The sequence below is a fragment of the Lissotriton helveticus genome, chromosome 2_2, assembly GCF_964261635.1.
Source record: "Lissotriton helveticus chromosome 2_2, aLisHel1.1, whole genome shotgun sequence".
NCBI lineage: Eukaryota > Metazoa > Chordata > Amphibia > Caudata > Salamandridae > Lissotriton > Lissotriton helveticus.
The window spans coordinates 75,130,659-75,145,237 of NC_136060.1; the positions used below are offsets into that span (position 1 = coordinate 75,130,659).

At 46.2% G+C, this 14,579-nt stretch overlaps 1 protein-coding gene and 1 pseudogene across 7 annotated transcripts in view; both read right to left on the minus strand.

The window, feature by feature from the left end:
• PCM1 (pericentriolar material 1) overlaps nt 1–14,579 on the minus strand; it is a 1,361,399-nt gene that overhangs the window by 1,327,875 nt on the left and 18,945 nt on the right. The gene's annotated exons all lie outside the window — the stretch shown is intronic.
• Nucleotides 2,940–3,999, minus strand: LOC144821632 (dynein axonemal assembly factor 10 pseudogene; annotated as a pseudogene).

Genomic DNA, 14,579 nt, shown 5'->3' on the forward strand with positions numbered 1-14,579 from the left:
TAAACATAGCGGAGCCACAAAATTATTTTAAATTCATAAACATGGGTGTGAGTCTACGCAAAAAAAGGTTTTTATAAAGTAAGTTTAAACCAAGAGATCTTGCAGACCGATTATAGTAGTTATCTCGGCAGAAACGTATGTGAATTCAAGAGATATATGTGGCAATGAGTTCTCTCCAATTATGAGAGCATAAATAAAGTAGAGTTGAACACGCTATCCATTTGACCTTTTTCCTTCATAACTGTGGGGTGTTTACAGGCTGCATGTTATGTTTCTTGGACTTGTAAAATCATCAACCTTTCCAAATTCGTTTATAACAGCTTTCCAGACAAACCAACAATATTTGGTTATTTTCTTTTGCAGAGCGGGCCTCATAGGAACTTTACTTGAGCTGGTGCCGAGTGAGGTGAGGCTTACCCATGATTAAGTAATGGTAAGCCTTTCGAAATTAAGATCATATGATAATGTAAACCAATATTTGAAATATGAATTTTGATGAGTAATGGTACACAAAGACATGTAATTCAAATATTATTTTTCATAGATGGAGTTTTCCCTTCATACTTTCACAAGGGATTGAGCTCGATGATCATGACAGCAAGACTGTATGTATGATCTTTTCTCTCTATATATATATATATATATATATATATATCTTTTTCAAAGGCAGTGACAATAGATATATCCTGGTCCTGAAGAAAGCTGGGGATAGTTGTCCCCTAAGGCTGAAACATGTCGACCTATAATGCAGTAACTAGTTTCAAGCTGCACCGCTCATAAATTTGCCTAGCACTTTTCACCTTGTTTTTAAGAGAAGAACTATGAGAGATTAATAGAATATTCTGCAGTAAGAAGGATATAGTATCCCATTAGTTCATTCTTTTTAACATTCTCACTCTATCCACACTGAACAAACATTTGCACTGCACCTCAGAGAATACCTTTACTTTGACAAACACATTCGATTTGTTTTTCCTTCTTCAGAGAAGTATCGTACAGAAGGATACGATTTTCCTTCTTTGTCCTCTCTGATTAATAAGAGAGACAGGAAGAAAACGGTTTGGATTCCCAGATGATGACACAGGGCACACGAATGTGTATTGATGGGATACCAGCTATTCTGAGGCGATCCTGAGTAGTATCATTTCTTGTGTTGCTCTTTCTTTATTTTTTCACATTTCACATTGAGCGAACTACTACAGTTCAAGAGACATATATTGTAATATTCTCTTTCGATAGTCCTATGGAATCTATTTGTTTTGAAAAGTAAAGTAAGCCAACAATCAAAGAACGAATCAGCCAAGTAAACATCAAATAAGGAAAAAGTAAATTAACCCTAAAAACAAATATACCAAGGTGTCGCCATTGCGCGAATGAATGGGAAAAATGTGCTTTACAGACTAATTGAAGTAGACAGTCTTATGCTGCAAGTAAAATATCGAGTCCGGATGGGCCGTCGCAGAAGGAGACAGGGCGGTAACAAAGAAGCCTCATTTACAATCAAGAGCCAGCGTTTAGCATGAAGGATGACGCAGCCAATGAAAATCATGGATGGGGCTTTAACTCCACATCTGAAATCTTATGCTGTTGCAATTTCGTTCTTGTTCAGATATTATGTTATTGTTAAACCAAAATATGTTTCCTTAGGTACTGGCTCATGCAATAAGAACTGGATGAGGAAGATGTACGAGGAGGTAATGCTCAATTACTCACCAGTAAACTTCAATACTCCAAGTACATGTCTTGCTCGTCTCAGGTCTGAGTTCCACCCTCTCTAGTTCATCCTCTATTTTGAGTGATGTTGGCTTGGGTATGTCTGGATGTGGTCCAGTGGGGCTTTCTGTTATATGGAATGCTGGGATATGGGTGCCCATTTTGGGTGCATATTTTAGAATTAGGGGGCCTTACTGTTTTCTGACTCTGGCTGACCATGATATGAGGCTATTGCTTAGCGCAGGGACACGCTTTGGAGTAACCAGGCGCTCTATAAATCCCAAATATATATCAAATATACACCTCGCAGAGTGAGTAGCGCATGCGCGCTACAACGCTAGGTGAGACCTAAAAATGAGATATCTTTATCTAAACCAGAGTTCTTCAACCTGTGGGGAGCGCGCCATCATCTTGAGGGGGGCACGCGCTCCACCTTAAAATGTCACCATCCCATGTCGCAAGTACATTTGCGACGTGCCATACTCATGGAATTTAAAGAAAAATCGGTGGCTGCTGTCTTCAGCTGTCCCGGGGACTCTGACATTGTGAATGGGGTCTGGTCCAAACCTGCCTCTCCGACAATGACGTGCAGGCAGGCGCACAACGCCCATTAAGGTTAAAGGGCTTCAGCCCACTCTCCCACCCGCTTGTGTGGCAGCCCGGGACGAGACAGCTTCCCGGGAACACACAGAGCCGCACCGAGTACTTCACAGGTCTTTTAAAGACCATTTGCATTTAATGACGCCTTTGTTATTTTTTCACGGCTTCTTAGAGCCCCTGCATTTCCACTCTGCCTGTTGATGGAATAATCAGCCCCCCTCCCACCTCAAAATTTTTTCGAACCCTCCACCCGCCCGAAATTTGGCCCTAGTTGTGCCTCTGCCTGTAGGGCACATTGGAATTGCTGTCTTGTCTTAACACAAGGGCAGCCAAACGGTAAGAAAAGGTGCCCTCATCCGCACAATTACAAACGTCTGTAAAAGTTTGCCCGAAATATACATTTGAAAAGGATCAAAGGAAAACATGTTTCCTGCTTATGGCGCTTCCTCTAGGCAGCAAGTTCTTAATCAAACAAGGTCACTTTAACGTCCAACTTTCAACGGAGGTATGTACACATGTAGCTACTTAAAAAAAAAAAAGCATTCTTGGTTACATTCCAGTCTTTGGTGGCGCTTTCTCTGGATGTTAATCTGCCTTAGATTTTATTAAGTTTAGTCACTATGAGGTTATGGATTTATAAAATGCAAATAAAAATGTTTCTTAAAAAAAAAAAAAAGTTTAGTCACTATGAGGACTCGCACGGTCTGGTCAAACGATGTGCAGACACACAGCCCTTGTTTTTCAGGCCTCCAGTCAATGCTAGCAATGGGCTGTGTGGACAGTAACATTCTGCAGAAGAGCGACGGATCCTGCAATCCCCTCCTCCACGCCTTCAGAATCTTTCTGCGTCCGCTGAGCGGGATACTCATACTTCCAAAGATGCAGACTCCCAGCTCCTCCTGTTGTCATAAATATATCTCTGTTCTGTGGCAGGTGGCGAACTTGCCAAACTGTGGATTTGTGAGCCTTTTCTGCAAGAGAAGCAAAACCTTTTTTGGGATGCTGGGTTCTCATGTCAAAAACATGAAACTTCCCTTCCAATGAAGTGGCCACCAGTTTATTCATTATTATATCCTTCCCGTCGAACTCGACACTGCAAACCCCATTCTTAATGTTAGTTTCCCACCGAAGACACATGGTTCTTAGGTCAAACAGCTTAATATCACCATTGTCATATCCTGCACAGACAGCATGTTCTTGTTGATTGCATGCATGTCCGAATACTACAGTCCAACAGTCCAACAGTCTCTCTTAGTTTATCCTTCTCCTGGTTCCATGTTAGCGACTGGTATACCTTTTTGTCTAGTATCCCATACCTTCACAGTTCCATCTCTGCTACCAGTAACAATTTCTGGCGCTCCTTCACTGTAAACTGGGATTTCTGCTGCTTCCAAATTCCACACATTGAGGTTTTCATCAAAATCTCCTGTAGCAAGATACCGATGCTGTAGCACTGAAGCACCAAATGTTCCACATTTAATGGGCTTGGGCTTTTTCTAGTTCGCTCAGCAGCTGCACCCCTCCGTGCTGGATTTCGTAGATCTGTAGTACGCCGGTGCCCCGTTGGTAGTTGCCCAAACAAACAAAACTGGCGCTGTGCGGCAGCCACTTGCAATCAAAGACAGTGTAGTTAAGCAACTTCTGGATGTGGCAGGTGATCTATGGCTTCTCCAGTGGGCTGCACATGGTGGCAGCTATGGCAGTCGGAAACCCTATGCCTCGGCTCTTGACAACAATACACGAGCAACGCTCCGCCCTCAGCTTTGAACACAGAGGAACGACTTGGCGCGCTATCCCTACCAGCAAGAACTGGAGCCCTCTTCAATGTCTATGGTCACTGTAAACGACCACAAACAAACTGCACATGTGCATACACACAGAAAGTCTGCCCGTTTTCTATTTAAGTAAAAAGTCAAATGAGTTATTCTGTGCCTCACCTCTCCCGATCAAATGGGTGAGATATAGAAATCTGTAAATACAGATCAGAGCCCAGTGGAGGAAAATGCTCAGGTGCTCACTAGATTTTTAACCGCCGCCATTGAACAAGTTTGTGTATTCTTTTACTAATTATCCACCGTCCGTGTTTTTCAGAACTGTGACCGAAAAGGTGCAGCTGTCTTAGCGTATTTACATGATGAAAATGTACTTCTGTGTATTTTTCTGACTGCTGTGCCAGGCCCATTCTTTTTCTCAGAAATGTCTTTGATCCCATGGTCACAAGTACGATTACCTGTAGGTCCACTCAGCCAAACATGTGTCTGAGGTTGATAAAATGATAGCCGTTTAGTTGAGTAGCAAAGAGATGATGTCACTTTGTCAAAGGCCATGTGATGTCTCTTCCTGTATTGTGACTGGGATCAAAGTTCTGGTGTTCTGGCTTTTGCCCTCCAAGCAGATCTAAGAGGTATGCCCAACAGCTGTGCAACATGCACACCCAAGTCATTTTAGCAGAGGACAATGTCGACTGCCAACCCATCTTTTCAATGAGGTATTTAAAATTGTGTATAACCTTTACATCACCAAAGCACCTATGCCTGCTGGATGTTTATACTCCAGATGCTGGTAGTACAACTGGAGGCCTGACAGGGCAAAAACTGATTGTAGCCCTCGTAGTAACTGCCCATCATGGTCCCATTGGAAGCAGCAGAAGACCCTATAAGAAGGTAGCAGAGTAAGGCCTGGAAATGGAGTAGCCTACTGGGGGAGAGCGGGTCCACTACTAGTTGGTCACAGGCATTGAGCACTGGGATGCATGTAGATTCAGTCAGGAGTGGAGTGCAACCTTTACTTCAACGTGCATTATCCGTTGTAGTAATTAAGAAAGGCTGGTCAGTAAGGAGCTCCACTAGCGATACATTTAAGACATTTAAGTAGTGACATCTTGCTTTCTACCATGAGATAAGACATCTTTTTTGTGATAAGCTAGGTTGAGGTTCACTCACAAAGTTAGTCTTCTTGCAATGAGAATTGTGATAAGCCCTGTTTGTTCAACAGAACTTCTGTTCTTAGATAAAGCTAAAGAGAGTCAAAAATACCTGGTAGCACTACTGTACTTGTTCTTCCAGAGAAATGTGCATTTGGAGGCATAGCTTTTCAATAATGTTAGGGTCGTATGAGTATGAGATTTCCTAACAAGCATCAAGGTGTACCCAACTAAAAAGATAGGGCAGGATGGAGCTCCTGGACAGTGGCAACAGGCAGGGTTAGGAGCATGCTTTTTCAGTTATTTAGAAAAGTACACCCAGTCAGCATTGGAGCTCGGTGAGATAGTCTTGACTATGTTGTCCACTGTAGCCCAGTTCCTCTTTACAGCAATGTAGGGCAGAAAGGCCACGGAGAGCAAGCTAGCATAACCCAAACTTAACATCAACAGACCAGGCTTAGGGTGAGCAGCGGCAGCAGAGTTTTTAGTAGCCCAGGCAGAGCAGCAGAACATGTGTGGAAAGATTGAGGAATCAGGGTAAGCAGGCTAGAGAAAAGCATCAATTTGTAGAAAAAGCTGCAGAATAACGAACAACATGCAATAATAAGGCACCTAAACCTCCAGGAAGGGAAAGTTTGATGTAGGAGAGTAGGGTCTGCTATCCTATGGTCACCCCAATTTTTTGCTTTTTGCTTCACTGGTTTTCGACTTAATGTGGCTGTGGGCCTGCTAATCAGACCCGCAGCCCTGCTGTTCTCTCTACATCACCAATTGGGATTGGGTCACCTTATGAGCCCCGGTACAGTGTACTATAGGTACCCAGGGCATAGGTGCATCCAAGGCCTACCAGGGGCTGCAGCCTATCTTTTGCCACCCCTGGCTGGCCATCCAAACAGACACAACTGGCTGATCACTCAGCTGGGGCAAGGTTGTGTAATCACCCCTTGCTTAGATATAGAATATCTATGTCTAAACCTATATCTGGACACATATACACCTATAAGTCACTCCTATGGCAGGCCTTAACAATCCTGGAGGCAGAGTGCTAGGTTGTATGTGAGATGGTGCTCTAGCATGAGCTAAGCCTGTCTGCAGCTTTCGGAACTATGTCCTTATAGCTGTTCCAGGATATTGCCATACCATATACTCTTAAGTGCATTATAATCCTCACGGTTAGATGCTATCTTTGGTTTGGCTTTATAAAAACATGTTGTGTAAGGTTTCATACGCTTTGGAATACTACCCCCTAGCCAACTCTGGCGACGGGGGTAGCATTCCACCCTTCTAGAGGTAGAAGACATGTTGCTAACAGTAATCCCGGTTAAAATTAACCAGAGGGGGAGGAGCCAAGATGGCGAACGGGACGGACGTCTGAGCTCCAGGCTCCGCTAGCCGCCTACCATGAGCGGAATATCCTGACTTTACTCCTGGCTCACACCGTGTTTAAATGCTGAAACGAAGGTGCAGAAACCGTCTGCTTTCCATTGGGACCTCTGCAGTCTATATCGGCGCAGGATTTATTGATCTCGTTGATCTCCGGAGCTGCCCGGGTAGCTGTGCTGATCACTACCACTGGACGCCATGAGACCGAGCTGGTGAGAGGAGCGGGGGAGGTGCCGTTGCCCATGGGACTGTTGCGCTCTCGGCACTGACTACCATCTCTCTCCTGATGCAGATCGCCTCACCTTGGCCGAGGTGGGTCTCTATATGACTGGAGCTCCTGCGCGGCGCTTCCCCCCGCCCTGCTGATTCTCGCCTGGGCATTCCCCATCCTGGGGCGAATCTCGGCTGTGAGATACTTGTATTGGCGATAGGGGCAGGGTGATTTTCGTGCTATACAACCCCTTACACACCGGAGGTTTAACGCCTGCTTCCCCGGACAGTAAGATCGCCCCCCCCCCCCTCCCTCTCGTCCTTGCGGATTGCCTGAGTGGCGGCAATGGCGCCTGCCTTTCATGACAAAACGACGGCTGCCCCGCCATCTTTGTCGCGCGCAGCCCGGGCAGTTACTGGGCTGGAGGCGGCCTCCGGGGCATCGCCGCTCGCTGCGGATCGGCTGCTGATTCAGGACACCCTGACTCATAGGGATATCCTGCTCGCCTTGGCGGACTGGGGGACAACATGGAGGCGTAATGTCCAGGAGCTGGAGGAGAGGATCGACGGTGCTTCCTCATGTGTGACGCGACCGGGACAGGCTGACCCTCTGCCACCTCTGACATTGTCTGAAACTGCTACACGGTTGCAATACGTAAGGGCGGAGATGTGCAGTGTCCCGGACGATAATGTTGCTAACTCTCTCCTTGATGAAGCTTTGGCTACAATGTTGCCCCCCACATTGGGAACTGTGACTCCTTCCCTACAATGGCTATATTCGTCGGCCTCCCGGTGCCTGGCTCCCCCTGGGGTCTTTGTCTCTGGAGCCGTTTTTCTACAGCGGTGGGGACTGTGCCGTCCGTTGGCGGAGGGGGTGCTTGACTACATGGATGATGGACCTGATGGTGACCGGGGACGCTCCTCTCCGCCTCCTGGGTTTCTTCTTTGTTTGGAGCGGCCATCTTGCTCCTTTGTTCTACCTAGGGGGTGCTCACAGCGATGGCCGGCCCCGGTTGGGATTCGCCGGTCGGGCCAGGGCTGAGGTTCTTTCTCGTGACTTTGCTCGGACAGACGACGGAGATCCGGACTGACCTATTTTGTTTGACTGGCTGCACAGGATGCATTCCTTTTTTCCCGCTTTGCTATAACATCGATATATCCTGCTCGTTATTCTGGTTGTGGGGTTGTGCTTACTGTGTTGCTCTGTGACTCTAGATGTGGATGTTTAGATTCTCTCCTGGCTGAATGTCTTCTGAATTTAACGTAACACGGTGTGGGAGCTATGTGGGGCTTGTGAGTTGGGGTGGCCGGATTTTGGGAGGAAATTGTGTGTTTTAGGTCTGATGTTGGCGGTGGAGGCCGAGACTCGGTTATTATAGTCCTCCTCCGGGTCGGCTTCTTTTGATTGATGACGCTGTCTGTGATTTGTGAAGTCCATTTTGTTTCTGGGTATCCTCTTTCTGTTGTGTAGGGCCATTTTGTCTTTTCGTTTACATGGGGGCGGGCCCTCCGGGGGAGCCATGTTCTGGGCTCAGTTTTCGGACTGTCCGGGGCTAGGGAGTATTTTTCTCGGTGGGCATGTGTTTGATTGGCGAGTGGGACTTGAGATGGGGCTTTTCTTAATTGTTTGCTGTTGTTCTGTACGATGATTTTCCCCCTTCTCTCCTGTGTATCGTGCCGCACTATGGTCTTTGGGATGGACGGTTTATTTGCTGTTGGGGGGCCCGGGAGCATATGGAATTGGCCCTCTTCTCTGCGATGGCCATGCCTGGTGGGACTTGGTAGTTCTGGCCAGACTGTGGGTGTTTCCCTCATTGGTGCTGTTTGCTTGGATTGCGAGGACCCGGACGGCACTGTATTTTGCTATTTTGTTTTGTGCTGACCCGGAGCTCTAGGTTTGCCTGATTCTGATTCTCCTAGAGTTCTCGTTCCTCCGAATCTACTGTTGTGCACGGCGTAGAGGTTGTATATGGCTGGGACGTCCGGGAGCTCTGACATTGGGTGGGCTCCTCCCCACCTTCCTTTTTCTGGGAGTAGTGGGTTAGTTTATCCCTTCCTACTCCCTGTATCTCAAGTGTGAGGGGTCTTTCTTTCCTTTTTCTTCCTTTTTCCTTTTTCTTCCTTTTTTCGTCTGAATTTCGGGTTCTTTAGTGGGCGACAGACACTCTGCTGGGGGGGGGGTAGGCCGTAGCCTCCGCATTGATGTTGGGTGGGGGGGTGGGATTTCAGTTATTGTTTAGTTTCTATGGGCCTTATTTTTTCTATTTCTCTGCGCTTTCTTACCCTTTTCTTTTTCTGGGTCCGTGATAGGGGTTGATGGGAGGGGCGGCGCTGTATATGGTGTGCGACTGATGGCTGATGTTTTGATTGTCTTATTTTGTGTCGCCATATTGCTTGAGTATTTAATTTCCATTGTTGCTTTCAGTTGTGCAGCCGCCTGCCAGTGTCATGTTACTGTTGTATGGACTCAGCTCTCCTAATGTCTTATTTTTCATTGCCTTTTACTTGGTCTCAAGTTAAAGAAAAACCTTAAAACCTAACCTTACATGCTCCTTCTCCTCGGCGCCATGATTCTATTCGATGTAGCATTCGATGCTTGTTATTCTGTCATCCGCTACCGCTGAGGAGCTGTATTGCTTGCATTTGTGCCTTAAATGTATCGTGGCCGGCCTGACGGTTGTGGGCCCGTATTTGTTCTTTCTTTCTGCACAATAAAGGTTTTATAAAAAAAAAAAAAAAAAAAAAAAAAATTAACCAGAGCCTCAGCATCACAAAATGGATGCTGCTGCCACAGACACAAGTCTGGCCTCCTGCTGCTGCTGACCGAAACTCCGGCAGGGGAGGCCTGGACAAAAGGTTTCCTGTCACAGGGAGGTGCTAGCACCACCCCAGACAGGAGATAGTGGATTGGGGCAGGGAGGGCTGAATGAAACTAGACACTGCCTGGGGCACACAAGGTGTCCCATGCATAGCCCAGTTCAAACCGGTGCTGTGGCACTCCAGCCCCAGCTCTGGCGCGGAACTGGACAAAGGGAAAGGGGTGTAACCACCCCCTTCCTGGGTCCCACCCATAGGAGGGACCTAGCAGGTAATCCAGCCCCTTGATTTGGAATAAAAGGTAGGAGCTGTGTCCATAGACTTTAGATAATCCTGACTGAAACTTTGAAACGGAACTCTGGACTCTTCGACATCCTACTCGACGTAGAAGACTGAAGAATCTCCCTTGTGGTCAAGGAGTGACCACCCTGTGCAAGCAGGCATCATCAAGCGCTCAAAGGTTTGCTTTGTCGTTGCTCCTGCCGGAGCTCGAACGACAGAGATCGACAAGAACCGGACTTCCAGACATCCAACAGCCCGATCCACAGCAAAGCTGAGACCCGTGGAGGCGACGTGAGACGTGGGACCGGCCATCTTGGAAAGCCAGCGAAGTGCTTCCTGTGCAGCTCCCGAGGCACCCTCGAAGTTGTACATTGGGGATTGAGAAGCCCCAGACCCGAGCAGCTTTTGCACCGAAGATCATCTCTCCACACTCACCGAGTGCTGCGTGGGGCCCTTTTGCATTTTTCTGCTCGACGCGTCTGTCCGGACACTTGCCCGTTGGCTAGTGGCCTCTGTGACGACGAACCTTCGAAATTTCAATGCTGGTCTGGTTGCTCCAGACTGGCCCTTGCTCCCCTGAAAAGGAGCAGCCCATCAGACCTTGCTGGTCTGATCCAGCAGCCATCTTCGATTCCTGCGTGGGTTGCATTTCCAAAGGCCTGTTGACTCCGAATCGAGATCCGACACTGCCGACAGCGAGAGCCTTCTTGGGACAGTCCGTGTCCACCACCTGGTCGTCGTCGACACCTCCTGGTCCACGTGGCAGCGGAGACAAGCTTCATGACATCACCTGATCGCAACCCGACATCGCCTGGTTCCTTTCTGGTCACTGGCTAGTGACCCAGACTCTGTCCCCTCTGCTTTCAGGTACTCTATATCTTCAATCCACCCTTGGATCCAACCGGACTCTTCTCTACTGGTCGCCTGCAGCATCTTTTCTCCAAGGCTCCATATAACTCCACGACGAAACCCGACACACTTTGACACCTATGCACCCGCTTCCTGTGGGTGAGGTAACGCGAGTACTGCGGTGCTCCTGTAGAGATTTACATCCCTAGTGTCCTAGTTTTGAGTGGTTAAGTTCTAGTCCAGTCGGAAGACTTCCAAATCTGCAACTTTCTAACTTTACGCACCCATTGACTCCTATTGGTGCACGTGTGTGCATTTAGACACTGCACCGGCATCCTGTGGGCCTCTTACGTCCTAACTACTGTTAGTCCAGTGTAGCCCCAGCGATTCCCAAGGCCCTAGGCCTTACCATTGTTTGTGACGTGGTTCTTATACCACTATTTTAGTATATGGTTTTACGGGCCACAGGGTCCTATCCATATTTGTGCAACTTTTGTATGCTATACTAAGTTTCTTGTTATACACTTGTGCTCCTGTGCTCATAAAGAGTTAAGGGGATTTATTTAGAAATAAATACACATACATTTTGAATATATAACCTGTGTGGTGTCCTTTCATTTGATATTAAAAGGTTTGCATATGGTAAAACAGCTGGCTTCAGATGCCCTCTTGAGTTTAGCCTAAGAAAGCTTTTGTCCATGCTACCACTAGGATAGCTGGTCTATAAGGTTGACTTTACAACCATCACCATAAGGGTTGTTTGGACTGGTGCAAGGTGCTCACTAGAATAGTGAACATCATACACCAGGCCAACTTCTCACATTTGGAACTTCCTGACCCATGAAACTGGTGTACTCCATGGTGATCTATATAGCAAGAAACCAATGATCTCACTTTCTTTCTCCTTTTTAATAAAATATATAGAAATGGTTTCAGAAATCTAACGATATGAACATTATGTGCAAAGATTAATGTGCTGAACGACATTGTAATTTGTTTTTTTCTACTGAGATGTACAATGCCCATTGTTAAGCTTCAAGCAGTAAAGTTTTGAGCTAATGTTTCTAAGTGGTTGTGGATGTAGTAGGTTTAATCAGTTATTTGCCAAATATGGCCTGGGATATGCAGATGGCGGTCGATTATATAGTGTACCAGATTCCAGACATTTCTGACAGTTGGTGGGGGGCCCAACATCTAAAAGAATTCAGCTGGGGGGCTCATCCTAAAAAAGTTTGAAGACCTCTGATCTAAACCAACGCAAGACCAAAACGACAAAAATCCAACATACATGTAATAAGAATGTGACTTTTAAAAGGTTTCAAGCAACTTAGTCCATAGGAAGATATGGGTGCGTGATTTTTCACAAAGTACCTGTGATGCGTCAAAAATCACAAGGCCAAACAGTCGCAGAGAAGGGAAGAGTAAAAAAACACCAGTTTCTGAGTCCTTGGGGAAGGCAATGCAACAGTTTTGCTGCAAGCAGGAGAAGGGATGCCTCGAACCCAGGATAGTTCTGGTCTGTGGGTGATGCGTCGGTAAAACTTGCCGCACAGGTGCGATGAGTGGAAATCCGGGATGCGTTGGCGTTCGTTGCGGTGGCAAGCGGCGCTGTGTCAGTTTCTTCAGCCACGATGCCTCAGTTCTTACAGTTGCAGGCACTGCGTCGTCTCTGCAGTGGCACGGCAGCGGTGCCTGGAGAGTCTTCCCCCGCGGTGGTGCAGCGTTGGAAAAACTGATAGAGCAAGATTTCGCATCGCGACTTGCTCGAGTCAAGAACCTCGAAAATGTGTTATAATCTCGTAATTCCAATTGTTCGTTTTACTAATTTTATGTATTTTGAATGTGCGTGTGTATCATAGTGACGCTTGCCTATGTGTTCTACTAATACAAATAACACTTGTTCCTAATATGGCCGCTGCTTGACTTTCCTCTTCTGCGCATGAGTTAGTCACACTCACGTGACTTCACGTAGATATAGTTTTGGAGGGAACGGGTGCGCATGCGTAATCGCCATAAAATGGCAGCTTAATGTGATAATGAAGTGAAGCTCGTGCTATTGCTCATCGTGTCGTTATGTGTAGCACTTACCCCTAATTGCATAGTATAATTTTTTTATGATAAACCTGAAGTGTGAAATCATGACATGTAATACATTCATTCATTTCTATGTTTTAATTTGTTTTCGCTTACTTTTCATGTATCCTCGGCACGGAGAGGGTGATGGGGGTTGTGCGTCCATCTTGGAGTGCAGTTCTGCGCAGGACCAGCCATGGCGAGGTGACATTGAAACCGAGCCAAGAGAAGGTTACTGCCAAAAAGGGCCTGGGAAGATGCACCTTCACCCAGCCGGAGAAACAGAACTTGTACTGCACTTGCAACAAATGTATACACTGCTATTGTATTCTGTGTATTCTCTTATGGGAACCCCAATCTTGCTAGGCGGTACCTTAACATGCAAAATAAGTCTTACAATAGTCTGTTCTGATTGGTGTGTTAACCAAATCCTACCTTAGGACCAATCGAAATTGGGGATTCTGACACTTTGCAACATTTGGGGGGTGGTACACTGACCCAAAAGAGTATATCTAGCCTAGGTTTAGCTAGAGAATTTGTCCGACTTGTCTGAATAGCTGACCTGTCACTGACCCAACGCACTCAATAGGTGACTGAATATACAGAGCGCTGCGGAGCACTCTGTCCGAATTTGACCATAGACTAAGGTTTTACTAAACCTTAAAGTGCTGGCGGAGCACTTTGCTGGGGAGTTCGCTAACCCAATCGGGGTTCCGACTGATAGCTGCAGAGAGGGTGGAGCGCAGGCGTTGCTTCCGAACTGCGGGTGCTGGTCGTATCCTGGTGGTCCTGTCCTGATCCTAATCTGGGTTTCCTGTCCTGTCTTGGGGTGTCCATTCCGCACCTGCTGTCCCATTGATGACTGCTATTCCTTGGGGTATTTCCTGTCCTTAACTGACCCGTGGCCAGGGTTGGTTTTCACACCAGTCTAGGTAAATATCTTGCCGAAAACTCTAAACTGCACCTTTCTATTTTTCTGTCTTTGCTTCAATAAAAACATACTTTGCATATGATAATTTTCCATGCTTTCTGCAACCATTGCATATCATAAAGTTATTTGCATTTAATTTCATAGCGTGTTCCTATGTTACCCTACCTTTTAGAAATCATTTTCTCCATTGCAGTTTACAACTTCCTGTTGTGGTCTATAAATTTTCTCTTATAAACATTTACTGAAGTACTTTTATTAGAGTTATAGCGTGATTTCACTTATCACCCTTACTATAGCTGTTTAGGATCCCTATGTCCCATTCACGCAAATTGTTTCCATAGTATAATTTCTGACTATTGACCGGTTTTACTGAAAAGCTATGTTTTTCCAAAACTTGATTGCTAGATAAAGAAACTTAAAACTTCCCAGTTGTCCGTGGTCATTTGATGAAACATCGAAATCATTTTAATGTTGGGTTTTGTATTTTGCTGCCTTTCCTTTTACAGCTAGCTCCCTGACCCATCATGGGCATAGGTACCCGTAACAGTGGATGGTAAGTCGGGTACACTGGAAATAATCGAAAGGGACTCACAATTATTGGTAGTAGATTGTATGGTCATCTGATCAATGTATATGGTGAAATGAAATATATGGGCCCGAAACCTAAGTGGTGAAAAATATTGGTCGGGTGACCTGCGATCTCTATCAAAACAACCGCAAGAGAGGCGATTCATCGATTTTTTTAGTTTCTTCTGTTTCTCCCAGCACCAATAACAACCTTCAGAGGGCCAATCTGGA